This window comes from Python bivittatus, unplaced genomic scaffold (assembly GCF_059951505.1).
Source record: "Python bivittatus isolate LINGU-HERP-01145 unplaced genomic scaffold, Pbiv_v1 ctg000020_np1212, whole genome shotgun sequence".
Classification (NCBI taxonomy): Eukaryota; Metazoa; Chordata; class Lepidosauria; order Squamata; family Pythonidae; genus Python; species Python bivittatus.
Genome location: NW_028277030.1, coordinates 13,032,152 through 13,044,274, shown reverse-complemented (window position 1 = coordinate 13,044,274; position 12,123 = coordinate 13,032,152).

Genomic DNA, 12,123 nt, shown 5'->3' with positions numbered 1-12,123 from the left:
TTAAAAAATACCAGATCAACAGAGTTTCTTAGAAAAACTTTGTGATAAAAAGATTTCAGCCACACAATAGAGCAACTTTTCACCGAATACTCACATATATGGAGAATATTTCCCACCAAATTCAAACTGCAGCAGACTTATTTCCCCTTGAATTATAATTTTAGTCTCACTCTTCCATACAGGCTTTGTTGATTGGTTAAATTATCATAGGCCCATCCGTCAGGCCATACCTCTTCTGAAGTCTCCCCAGTCAAGATGCTGTTTTCAAGTTTATGCTTCTGATTTAACTCTGAAGGTCATATGCCGTAACACAAGTGAGGAATTTGCTTTGTGAGAAAAACCTAAAGCTGTTGTTTATTTTTTTTACATTTTGGAAAAAGATGGTATGGAGTATTTAAAAAAATAAAAAGGGGCAAGAGGAAAAAAGAAAAAAAAAAGACCAGTGTAAGCTAAGCTTTCTAATTCTCTCTATTGTGACTTGAAAACAGCCTGAAGTTTGGGTTGCTTCATGGATTTGAGAAAAAGACAAGCAGCTTCAACATTTAAGACTGAGAAAACTTTACTTCAGTTCTAGAACCAATCATGCCTATGATTACCACACTACAATATTCAATTTTGCAAGGAACGTCTGATTCTACAAATGGAGAACCCAAGCATTGTTACTTGACAAAGGATTAAAATAGACTGGATATTAATCTTTGCATTTATCATGCTTATGTTTTAATAGTATCAAAAGGAACTAACAAGCTGTTGAAATCCTGAGGTTTATCTCTCTTCTAGCAATCATGCTGATTGAGGAACCAAGGATTCTGTAGAGAAAGCAACGTTACAGTCTTGGAACTAGGGCCTTCTTCATGTAAAATAGTGTGCAATTGTTATTACTGAGTTATAGCCCCTTCCCAGTTCATAGCTCTTGCATTAGAGATTATCCAGGTAGCCCCCAAATCCACAGCTATTTGGTCTTGCTAGGCCTAAGCCTGTTCTTCCCCATCCAGACCCCCCCCCCAAAATTCCGGACTGGCTCCTTCAGTCTAATAGTAGTAGTCTATCTGTTGTACTTTTGATTTTCAAACCCCTTTGCTGGAGATAAGAGAGTGACAACCCACCAGTCTCTCAGAGTTAAGGCCTCTGCAGTTCATGTTATTTTTTTCTGTGCAATAAATGTGTCATCTTAGGCTCTCATTGATCTGTTATACAACATCTACTTTGTGCATAAGAGACTGGACATATGTGATAATGAATATTGTCTCTTGACATTGTCCAATATGAATGAATTTAGAGCAAACCTGCATCTGAAGTTCAGGCATTCTGAAGAAAAGGGAATGACAGAAAGAATATGGAATCCAAGATAGTCAGTCAATCAGTCCTTTATTACAGTCAATGACCACTATTCCATTTAAAAGAACCCAAGATAGCAAGGGTAGATGTGGAGACAAAACTCTTTTAACACTTTAATATTAACCAACCTAATTTCCATTCTGCAGAATAATGCATGATCTGAAATGGATTCAAAATTTTCTGAATTTTGTGGCACACATTCTAATTTTTTTTTTAAAGGTACAAAACTATACACGTAAAGGCAGTACATAGAATGGAATGCAAAATTTTAAGGAAGATTTTTTTAAAAGATGTTCAGAGTGGGGACAGAATGCATTTTCTGAAAAAGATTTGTTCTTCTCTAGGAAAGAAATTTGGAAAAACAGATCTCTTGTACCCATGGTGTAAAAATTATCAAAGGGGAAATCAGGATGTTGCCATTGGCTTAGAGTTACATGGTTGCAAACATGATTTCAATCAAGAAGCCATTTATCTGGCTGATACTGGAAGGCAGAAATCATCTATCATAGATTAATAAGACATTCTTTTTCCCTATTCTATATTCAGCTGCCAGCATAATCTGAAAGGCTTTGCAAGACATATCTTTGTAAAACTTAACAAGACAGATGATGGTAATCTAAGTTCATTTTTGACAGGGTAGTTATTCCAGCAATAGAAGATCCTGCATAAAACACATAAACCTGGGGTGGTTGCTGCAAGCAGCAGTGTGCCATTTTAAGAGCAGGAACAGAAACACCTTCCGATTTCACTGCAGGACTGCGAAATGAGAACTCGAGTGCTGGAATCCCTAGGAAAGTCAGTGTGTCAGTAAGAAAATCCACACCGCAGTTCACAAAAATTACATACAAGAGAACGGTGAAGTCCATACTGTGAAGGGTAGTGTATTCCTTGAAATGCACTCATGAAAAATCCAATTCCTGTTGATTTATGAGTTTATAATAGTATCTAAGAGCATTCTGTAATTGTCAGCCCTTTGAGGTAGACTAGCTCAGGAAACAGATTCCGTAAGAATTACTGTAACTCTACTTTAGGGTATAATAACAGAATCTTGAAACCCTGACATTTTCTCTCTCCCTCTTATACAATCAAGGCAGGGGAATCTTGAGTTTCTTCTTCATCCTCTTTGTCTTTCTGGGTTAAGCTGGGTTTTTTTTGAAGAAGAAGAAGATACAGTACCTTCTTCAAGGCTATCTCCATACTCCTGTATAGTAATGTTACCTTAAACATCAATGATATCAATATGTAAGTCAGAAAAATGTGATAAAATTTCTTACAAGATTATTTTTGAGAAGAAATTTTCTCAGTTCTTTCTCACACAGCCCTAAAAACTAAAGGCCACAATTTCTTCTTCTTCTTGATGATGATCTCTCTCTCCCTCTCTCTCTCTCTCTCACACACACACACACACACAATGCACCAGAACACCTATAAGTATGGGGTACTGTGAGTGATGCAACAAATAGTTTGAGACATATTGGTGGGCAAAAATTATCTGGAGGAGTATGGGTGGCCCATCCTCCTTGAGGGGGATGTGGTGGCGCAGCAGCTTAATGACGCTGAAAGTTGCCGGCCAGAAATGGTCGACGCTTCAGCGGTTCGAGTCCAGCCTTCGCGTTAAACAGGGTGAGCTCCTGTTTCCTCCCCAGTTCCTGTGAACCCAACAGTTCGAAAACTTACGTGAGTAGATAAATGGGTACTCTCACTCTGGTGGGAGGAAAAATGCTGGTGGCGCCTTGCAAAAAGGAGTTGGGAGCAGTTGCCGGTAAGCACGGAAAACCGCACACGCCCAAAAAAGGGTGCGAAGCAACGGAAACCCCGCCTCCTGCGCTCGCCAGCTGGGCTCTGCCCTAGGAAGGAGGCTCTGGCAAACCACTTCCGAAAAACAATTGCCTTGAAAACTGCAAGGACTCGTCCAAGCAGTCACTGCAGGGTCAGCAATGACTGAGCGCAGACCAAAAAAAAAAAAAAAATCCTCCTTGAATGTAAGCAAGGCAGGGAGGAATTAAAATCTCCAGGATAAAATAAGTACACATTTTTCTTAAACCTCGATAGCTTTATTCATTAATTTATGTCCTTATTTTCTTCCCCAACTGCACACCCTATCCAATCTAAAAACTTGCAAATTTAAATTTATATCAATAGTTAGTAGGTGACTTGGGACTACACGAAAAGATTTGATATGTTGGATGCCACTACAGAGGCACACATTGCACCATTGTGGATACACGTGTCATGCTTTCCTGCTTCACTCGATGTGAGAACACAGCAGCTTTTTTGACAAAGGAAAACTTTGCTAGATTACAGCTCTGTTCTTTGAAAAGTTAGGAAAACTGGAAGGACATGTGACCCTCCCTATGGACATCAGATATGATATTCCTAGAGTACTCTTGAGCACTGAGATGAATCCAGGATAGCAGCTGGGTATAATTCCTTCGTATCTGCTCTCTATCCTATATACTACAGTAGTTAGTATTAAACTGAAAATGGCATGTCCTCACTTGCTTATGAAGCTCACTGAATGGCTTTGGATCACTCCTTCTCAGCTGCTCCTACAGCCTTGTTCTTCTCAGAATAAAATGAGGGAAGATCCATTCTCCACATGTACACCTCCTTGAGGTCTCAGAGAAGGAGACACATAAATGCAATGCATTAAATATGCTTTTTGCTTTACAATCTAAATTACAGTAATAGAGCAAATGCTCAAAGTGAAACTGAGGAGAAATTGTTCTACAGAAAATCAGCTTGTTGTTTTTCTACTTTCACAATTAGGAAATGATTTTCAAATGTATGGTATGAAGAATATTTAAAACAATTCAGTGCGTGCTTTCATAGGTGACTCTCCCCTCCCTTTTAAAAAGAAGTTCTGTCTTTGGAGCTGAAATTGCCTTGAAGATGTTAGGATTTCTACTAAAAATCTCATGCCTAATTTAATCTAATTACTTAAATAGCTTGCCCATTGTATCAGCTGATGGACCTTGGAGAAGAGGGGAAGCAAAGATCAAAGTATAATTTATCTTTATGAGGAAGGAAGCGTATGTCAAGACAAGCTCCCATCAGAAATAGTACAAAGAATTCATGTACGGCATAATCATTCAAAGCAGTTCAGATATAAAAAGAAAGCATAATTAGATGAACTTCATTGCACAGTCTAAACTAGTTAATTTAAAAATAATAACTAATTAGCATTGTGGCTTATGGTAGTAGTAGAATTTCCAAGCATTCATTGTTAAGATATGTGACAGTAAATATAGAATTTATAGATGAGGATTTATTGTGTAAATGTTCTTACCTTATTCATAGTATTTTATGATAGGATATGGTCATTGTCTTCCATGTGTAATCCATTAAGTGAGAAAAGATGGAGCAACTGGACCTCTAACTTTTCTCTTTCAACTGGTAAAATTAGGAGCTCCCTTTCTAGAATCAGTTTGAAGGTGTCAAGAAAAGCCTCTGGACTTAGTAAATGAAATCTGGCAATTGCTTCCAGTTAACTTCTTTACATGCTTCTGATTTCACATTAAGTATATAGCAAAGTTGAAGGTTCTACTGATATGCTGTACTTCTTCATGGGGTGGGGGTGGGGGTGGGAGTGTGGGTGGGGGTAGTGGTGAGGGAAAGTCTAGCCACTAATTAGGTTAAGTGAATGGATACTGTACATACAAGGCTGTTCAACACTGAACCTATTTGTGTGTGTACACATAGACAGACACACTTTGGACTTATCATGCAAAGACCTAGCTCTCTTGAGAAGTCTCTAATGCTGGAAAAGTGGAACGAAACAGAAGATGTGAATGGTGAGGAGCAAGATGGATGCTTTGAATTATAGCAACAATCAGTATACCGTTTGAAGACTTGAAGAGCCAGGTTGTAGACCTATCTATGTGGTCACTAAAAGTGGACACCAATTTGATGATACATAATCAATCAGTAATCAGTCAAAACACATCTCTAGCTCTGTGAAGTAAAACTTTGTTTAAAGATGAAACTTTTTGTAGATACAGTATATCCAGTAGCTACTATAAATTGGATCTTTCTCTGAAAACCTCCATAGCCAAGTACTGTATCTGATTTTGCTCTGCCTTCAACTTCAGGTAAGAACGTCACTAAACTCAGTGACAAAGTTTTACTATGAACTGGTGAAATTGTGGTGCATTGGGTAAAATGTGGGTACTCTTCCTAATTTGAAAGGGTTTCTTATTACCAAAGAACTGCAGTTGGATATAATTCAGTGTATTTTCTGTTACCTGCTGTGGTAAAATAATATGTAGCGTTATCAGAACTACTATTTGGCAAATCTGTCTCTTATAAGTTATACACCCAAGATGTCTTAGATCAGATAGAATAATAATGAACAGGTCACTGTTAGCATCATCTTAAGTGACAAGTTCTCTGATCTCAAGCTATCTAGATGTTCAGAGTGCAACTTATGAGAGTTTACCAGAATTCCCCTCAGATATATGGATCAACAGAATTTCATTCTCTTGGAACCAATACGTAAGCTATTTTAGCTATAGTTCCATGGATGAAACCTCTTATTTAAGAAAATGTGGCTGCCGCTGACTTGAAGTATGCAGAAAAATGAAAGCAAGCAATTAAATTATATTTGGAGCTCCTTTTAAGCAGCTCTTGATCAGTCATTAAGAACATTTCAAATGTCACCAGATCCAAAACAGTTACCTGAAGTGGTTGTTTCTTTCATCTCAATGGTTTTGGTAGGAGACATTTAATGTATAGGTAAATGGATAGAAAAGTGTCTCTTAAGGGGTGCTCAAGTCACAAAATAGCAGGGAAGAAGATGTATACAAATGGCTAATCCACCAGAAGTCTCAAAGAAATGTGATCTGCTGTTGCCCTCTGCTGGAAACCTCACTATTGTTTCAAATAATCCAAAAGCAGATCTTTGTGTGGCTTCTATAAATGCATTACAATAAAGCAGCTTATTCCTAGCGGCTTGGTGATTAATCACAAGTGGGCATTCTACATGAAACAAACTGTAGCCATAGTATTAAAGCCAAAATTATGGAACTGCATTTGCCATCCCCCTACTCACTGAACTATTAGCTTTGCTGATTCAATCCAGTGTCAAAATCATATAAATCAAAATATAATTCCTTCATATCTAATGGAATGATGGAGCTGGCAGCAATGAGTGGATCAATAAACCTCATACTTTAACCCTAAGGCTTCCTTGAATAAGATTGGCCAATATTGTTTGAATTTTTTATTTTTATTTACTGTGTGGACAATGTTTGTTAGGCATCCTCTCTAGCAACATTTGTGTAGTTTATTGTCCCAAGCCACTCTGAGAACCAGTTTGGCTGAAAAGCTGTACTCTCAATAAATAATATGGCTATGAAGCCCCTCAGATTCAGAATCCAAATGGTGCTTTGGAGCAAGCAGGTGCAAATGTAGCATCTCTTTGCAACTTATTAAAGCAATTGCATCTTTTCCTGGGATCACACAACTCATCACTTACTAGATTCAAGCAGTAATGAGCTTCTGGGTTAAAGGGCCACCATCTAGTTTTCTGGTGTCCTGACATTTCACTAGCAGCTGTGGCTGGCATCTTCAGAGGTAAAGTGATCTGCTTTGTAGGTAACTGAGCAAGGATTAACTGGGCTCTTGTATTTGTAACTGAGTAATCTGGATTCTGAATAAACTTTCCAATTTAGCTAATCTCTGATTGGTCCATTACACACATGTCTGAGAAAGCTGATTCCTGATTGGTTCTTTGTCTAGGTAAACTTCCAATCGGTCTATTTTGAAGAAATTTCAAGAGAGCTAGTTTTTGATTGGCCTATGTTTGAGACAGGCTACAGCTTGATGTTCTGCAGGTGAAGCTGCTATAGATTCTTTTTACTGTTGGTTAATTAAGGGATGTTTAATCTTGGTATAATGTGAAGCTGGGATCCAAACTTTGTTAACCTTCAGTCTTCCACCTTATTAAAGTTATTAGAACTTTTATAGATCTCAATAGCTTCTCTGCAATCACATATAATAGTGGGCATAGCTGCCAGTATTTGTGTGTCTTCAGACTGGACCTTGTTTCTATTATGAAGCAATATGTTCCACTACTGCTGATTTTTCAGATGGTCCTAGCTGCCAACAGCTTTCATGTTCCTTTAATCAAGTATTAATACTGCATTTTGTGATTCCAGTATATACCTGTCCACTGGACACTGCATCCTGAAAGCCATCTACTTGATTTCAGCATGTGGATGATATGATCTGGAATCATGGTGAAAAAGAACTCAATAAATTTCTAGAACATTTGAATAATATCCACCCAAATATGAAATTTATGATGGAAGAGGAAAAAGATAGCAAACTTGCATTTTGTAATAGCTTTATTAGATTTTTAAACAAGAAAGATGAAAACAGAAACTAATATTTAAGATAAAGGAAGGAAAGAAAGGAAGGCAGGCAGGCAGGCAGGCAGGCAGGAAGGAGCCAAAAGTGTGGGAAAAAAAGAAAGAAAAAAGAAATATAAAGAAATGACTTCCAATTTTCTTTTACAACAATTATAGGCAAGAAATGTACATACAGTGGCTTATTCCAGATCTTACATTCTGTGAAGTGAAAACCAATTGTCATTCAAAGAAAGCTTTTGATCCAGCAAAATGTTTCTGCTAGCTGAAATTATGGTGAAACCAGGTTTATTCAACCAGGAGTGGTATAATTTCTTCTAAGTTTATATTGGGGATAAATAATTATGTTTGAAGATCTCTGCCATCATCCCCAAATAATAAACTTAAGAATTCTTCTATTGAGCTTATCTCTAAGGCTGTGTACTCTAAGAAATGAAAACTACTCTGGACCTCATACTACCATCTGCTGTTAATTAAAGCAGCTTGACTTTTTTTCTGGCTTCCACACAGACCTGCAAAAATGCCCCTGCTTTAAGAGCCACTTAAGAATTAGCTTATTAAAGCAACAGTGTCTTTTTTTTCAGGCTGCTTCAAGCGGAAAGGTGTTGTAAGTTTGCACAACTAAAGCACTTCTGATGAATCGTTTTTGAAGTGGGCACAGCAGTAATTATTTCTATCCTTTCTTTTCCAGGTACCAAGTATGCATGGGGGAGACACCATAGTCCATCACTCATTTATTCAGAAGGCCTGCTGGTAATGAACAATTCAAACTTTATTAGACAACACCACCATATGAATAGACAGCATATAAGCTATTTATCTTCAAAAGAGGGATCTCAACAAAACTCCATACTAACGTACATAAGAATAGTTCACTTTGTGACAATGTCCACTAGTATCTCTTTCTCCTTCCTTTATTCTGTCTGCCTGTTAATCGCTTTTCCCTTCAAATGCTTTCTATTTTCTGGTTACCTCCCTTATAAGAAAGTGCCCAGTTAATCCTTTCCTTGCGTTCCACTAAAGTAAAGATCTACTCTCACATCACAAGAGGACAAGGGATTCTGTTTGTTGTTCATCTTTGCCTCTTCCTTCAGGGCTCAGACTTCCCCTCCCCAAATACATTGCACGAGATTGTGGAAACACTGGCAGAAGTCAAACTCTGCTGAAAGAATGCCCCTACAGATGGGAGCAAACGCTAGATTTAGCCTATGGGAAGTTGGTTTCTAATGGACTGTTCAAAATAATCATCAGGAATTAGGGAACAATTTGAGCAGACACCTGGTGCAGTTCTAATGCTCTGCCACCAGGTGGAGAGTGGATTTCTGTTAGTTCGGAATGAAAAGGTGTCCAGACCACTTACCTAAACTACGGATTGAAGGATTTCAATGGGAATGACTGTTCTTTATTGTAAACCACCCAAATGAGTGGGATTTGGATTAATTTGTTCCTTGATTACACCTCTGTATATATGAGAAACAAGCATATTCTTTTCTACTATTGTACAGTTTGGGAGAATGATACCATAGTATTCCTTACTCTAAAAGTAAGAACAGCTCAAAGATAATATTCATTAAACTTTCCACAAAAATATAATGTAAGTAACAAGGTACAGAATCTTTTTGCTGCAAGAATACAGTTGGTTTTATACAGAGTATGGTTCATACCATATGCTATCAGTCTGCAGCTTTTAAAGGTGTTTCATCACTCTTGTCAATCTAAATGAAAAAGAAATTCCAAATACAGTGGTACCTCGGGATATGAACTTAATCCGTTCCGTGACTCTGGTTGCAACTCGAGTTGGTCTCAAGTCGAGGTAAAGTTTCCCATAGGATTCAATGTAAATCCGGTTAATCCGTTCCGCCCTCCGCCCGAATTTGGTCGCAACCCGAGGCAATTTCCTCTTCAGAGCCTGACTCCCGCCAAGCCTGCTCTGCATTTTCTTTGGAGCCATGCTAACACGCACACCAAAAACCTTCACAAAACACCGCAAAACACACCACGAGCCTCACCAAACATCTCCTTGCTACCGCGACCTCACCCACAGAAGCCGCGACTGCGTGACAGCAGGGAAAATGGCCGCGGATCCGGTTCGTAAGTAGAGGCAAGTTCATAACCCGAGGTAAAATTTTCCTGCCGAAGCTGGTCGTAACCCGAAATGTTCGTTAGTAGAGGCGTTCGTATCCCAAGGTACCACTGTAAAGTTACAACAAAAGTTTGAAGTTCTTCAGAAATCATTTTTTCAGGGTTCAGAGCTATTGGAAAGGAAAAGGGCTTCTAATCAAGAGCCATGTCTACATGGAATTACTGAATATCTGGCACAACAGCATGAAATAAAGAGGAAAGAGCTCATTGTCCTTGACTGACCAAAGGTCAGATGGTGTACAATGTCATCAGACCACCTGTTTGAAGGCAATATAAATTTTTATTTTATTTATTTATTTGTTTGTTTGTTTATATTTCAAATTTAGATACCGCCCATCTCACAAAAAGTGACTCTGGGCGGTTCACAATAAAACAGCAATCAATATTAAAATACAATAAAACAATATAAAATACAGTAAAAATAGAATAAAACCAAACACATGCACAAGTAATATATTCGAAGATGTTGATGGTCAGTAAGACATTAATATATGGGAGCATCTTCAAGGTGCTAGCCACCCCCAGGGTTGGTTGCCCCTTTTTTCACCCCATGCCAGTTGGCAGAGCCAGGTCTTGACTGGTTTCCGGAAGGACAAGAGAGTTGGGGACTGCCTCACCTCTGGGGGGAGGGTATTTCACAGGCAGAGAAGGTTCTCTTTCTGGACCCTGTCAGTTGACATTCTTTCATCGATGGGGTCCGCAGCATACCCTCTCTGCCTGACCAGGTGGGATGGGTAGATATAATGGGGGTGAGACGGTCCCTCAGGTAAATCCATAAAGCTATCCTGTATGTCAATATATTTGGGCAAGCTACATCTTTCACTCAAAGGATCTGATGAAGTGATCTGCAGCTCACAAAAAGTCATGTTTTTTAATAAAATGTGTTAGTCAGACAAGGTGCTACCAGATCCCTTCTGATTTTTTGCCACCATAAGCTAACACAGCTCTCCTCCTACAAGGCAGGGTATGGAATCTATTGAAAGCTAGAATTCCCCAAGTCAGGAATGTTGGGTCTATCAACAATTACCCGCTATTTGGTGCTGAGCCTGGGAAGCTCAAAGCAAGACTTCTGATAAGCTATAAGAAAGACCAAGAAAAGAAATACAGGTTTATATACATGTATAAGAAGAAATTGGCAGAGGGGACTCAACTACTTAAATGTCATCTTAGTGTGCAATAAAAATTCTTATCTCACCATCTTGTGTTGGCACTGCTCTTTCTTTTTTCTTTTTTAATCCAACTTTATAGAATCTATGGATCCACGCACTGGTCATTTCCCATTCCGATGCAAGCACTGACTCTGTTTCAAGACACAGCCAGGGTGGTCATTTATGTATCGCCTTTCCCCTAAAAAGAAATACATCAATAAAAGCATTTTCTAATTTGTATGGATGGATGCTTGTTAAGAGATAAGGACTATAATTTCCATTAAAGCACTAAATACGTTCCAATAAGCAATGTTAGTACTGTAGCCATTTTTCCTTTTTCCTTTTTATTGTTAAGTAGCCTATCTAGACAGAAGCCACTGAAGAACTTTCTGCTGAGAGAAGCACCGACATTAGCCATGGAAGCTGAGAACCAAAGAACTGATTATACCCGTTTGAAGAAAGCTGCGGTAGATAGATACTGTTACCAATTATTTTTAAATTACAAGGCTACTGTATGACATTACAATTGTTAACTGATAACGTACTTGTAATCTGATAAGGTATGTGTGTAACCTATATCTGCATAACCACCTATCTTCCCCCCTCCACCTCGCCCTAATTTAAATCCTAGGTTAGTCTAGCCACTCCAGGCATCTGATGAAGTGAACTGCAGCTTACTGTATGAAAGCTTCTACCTTTTAAGAAAATCTGTTAGTCGGAAAAGGTAGTACCAGACTTCTCCTAATTTTTTTGCTACCATAGACATGGCACTCCTCCTACAATGTCTACATAGACACCATTATTGATTACTTTTAAATTTCAAAGCTATTAGAGACTATAGCATCTGGGTGCATTTAGTTTTTATTCTATATACCTTGGAAATAAGATCTCATTAAAAGCACCCAAAAATCACATTAGGGATTTCTGCTGTCAAAATTCAGTGTAGCAGAAATAGATCTGGAAGTTGCTCACAACACTGGCTGGGAACCAGACTGTACAGAACAGAAAAGATATTTATAACATGGAAACATTTGGAGGATGGCTTGGATCAGATCAGAGTTGTCCATGGTAGCAGAATAATCGTGTGCAGTTTGTAGAATTGTTCCAGGGAATATCTTCTGTTTTAA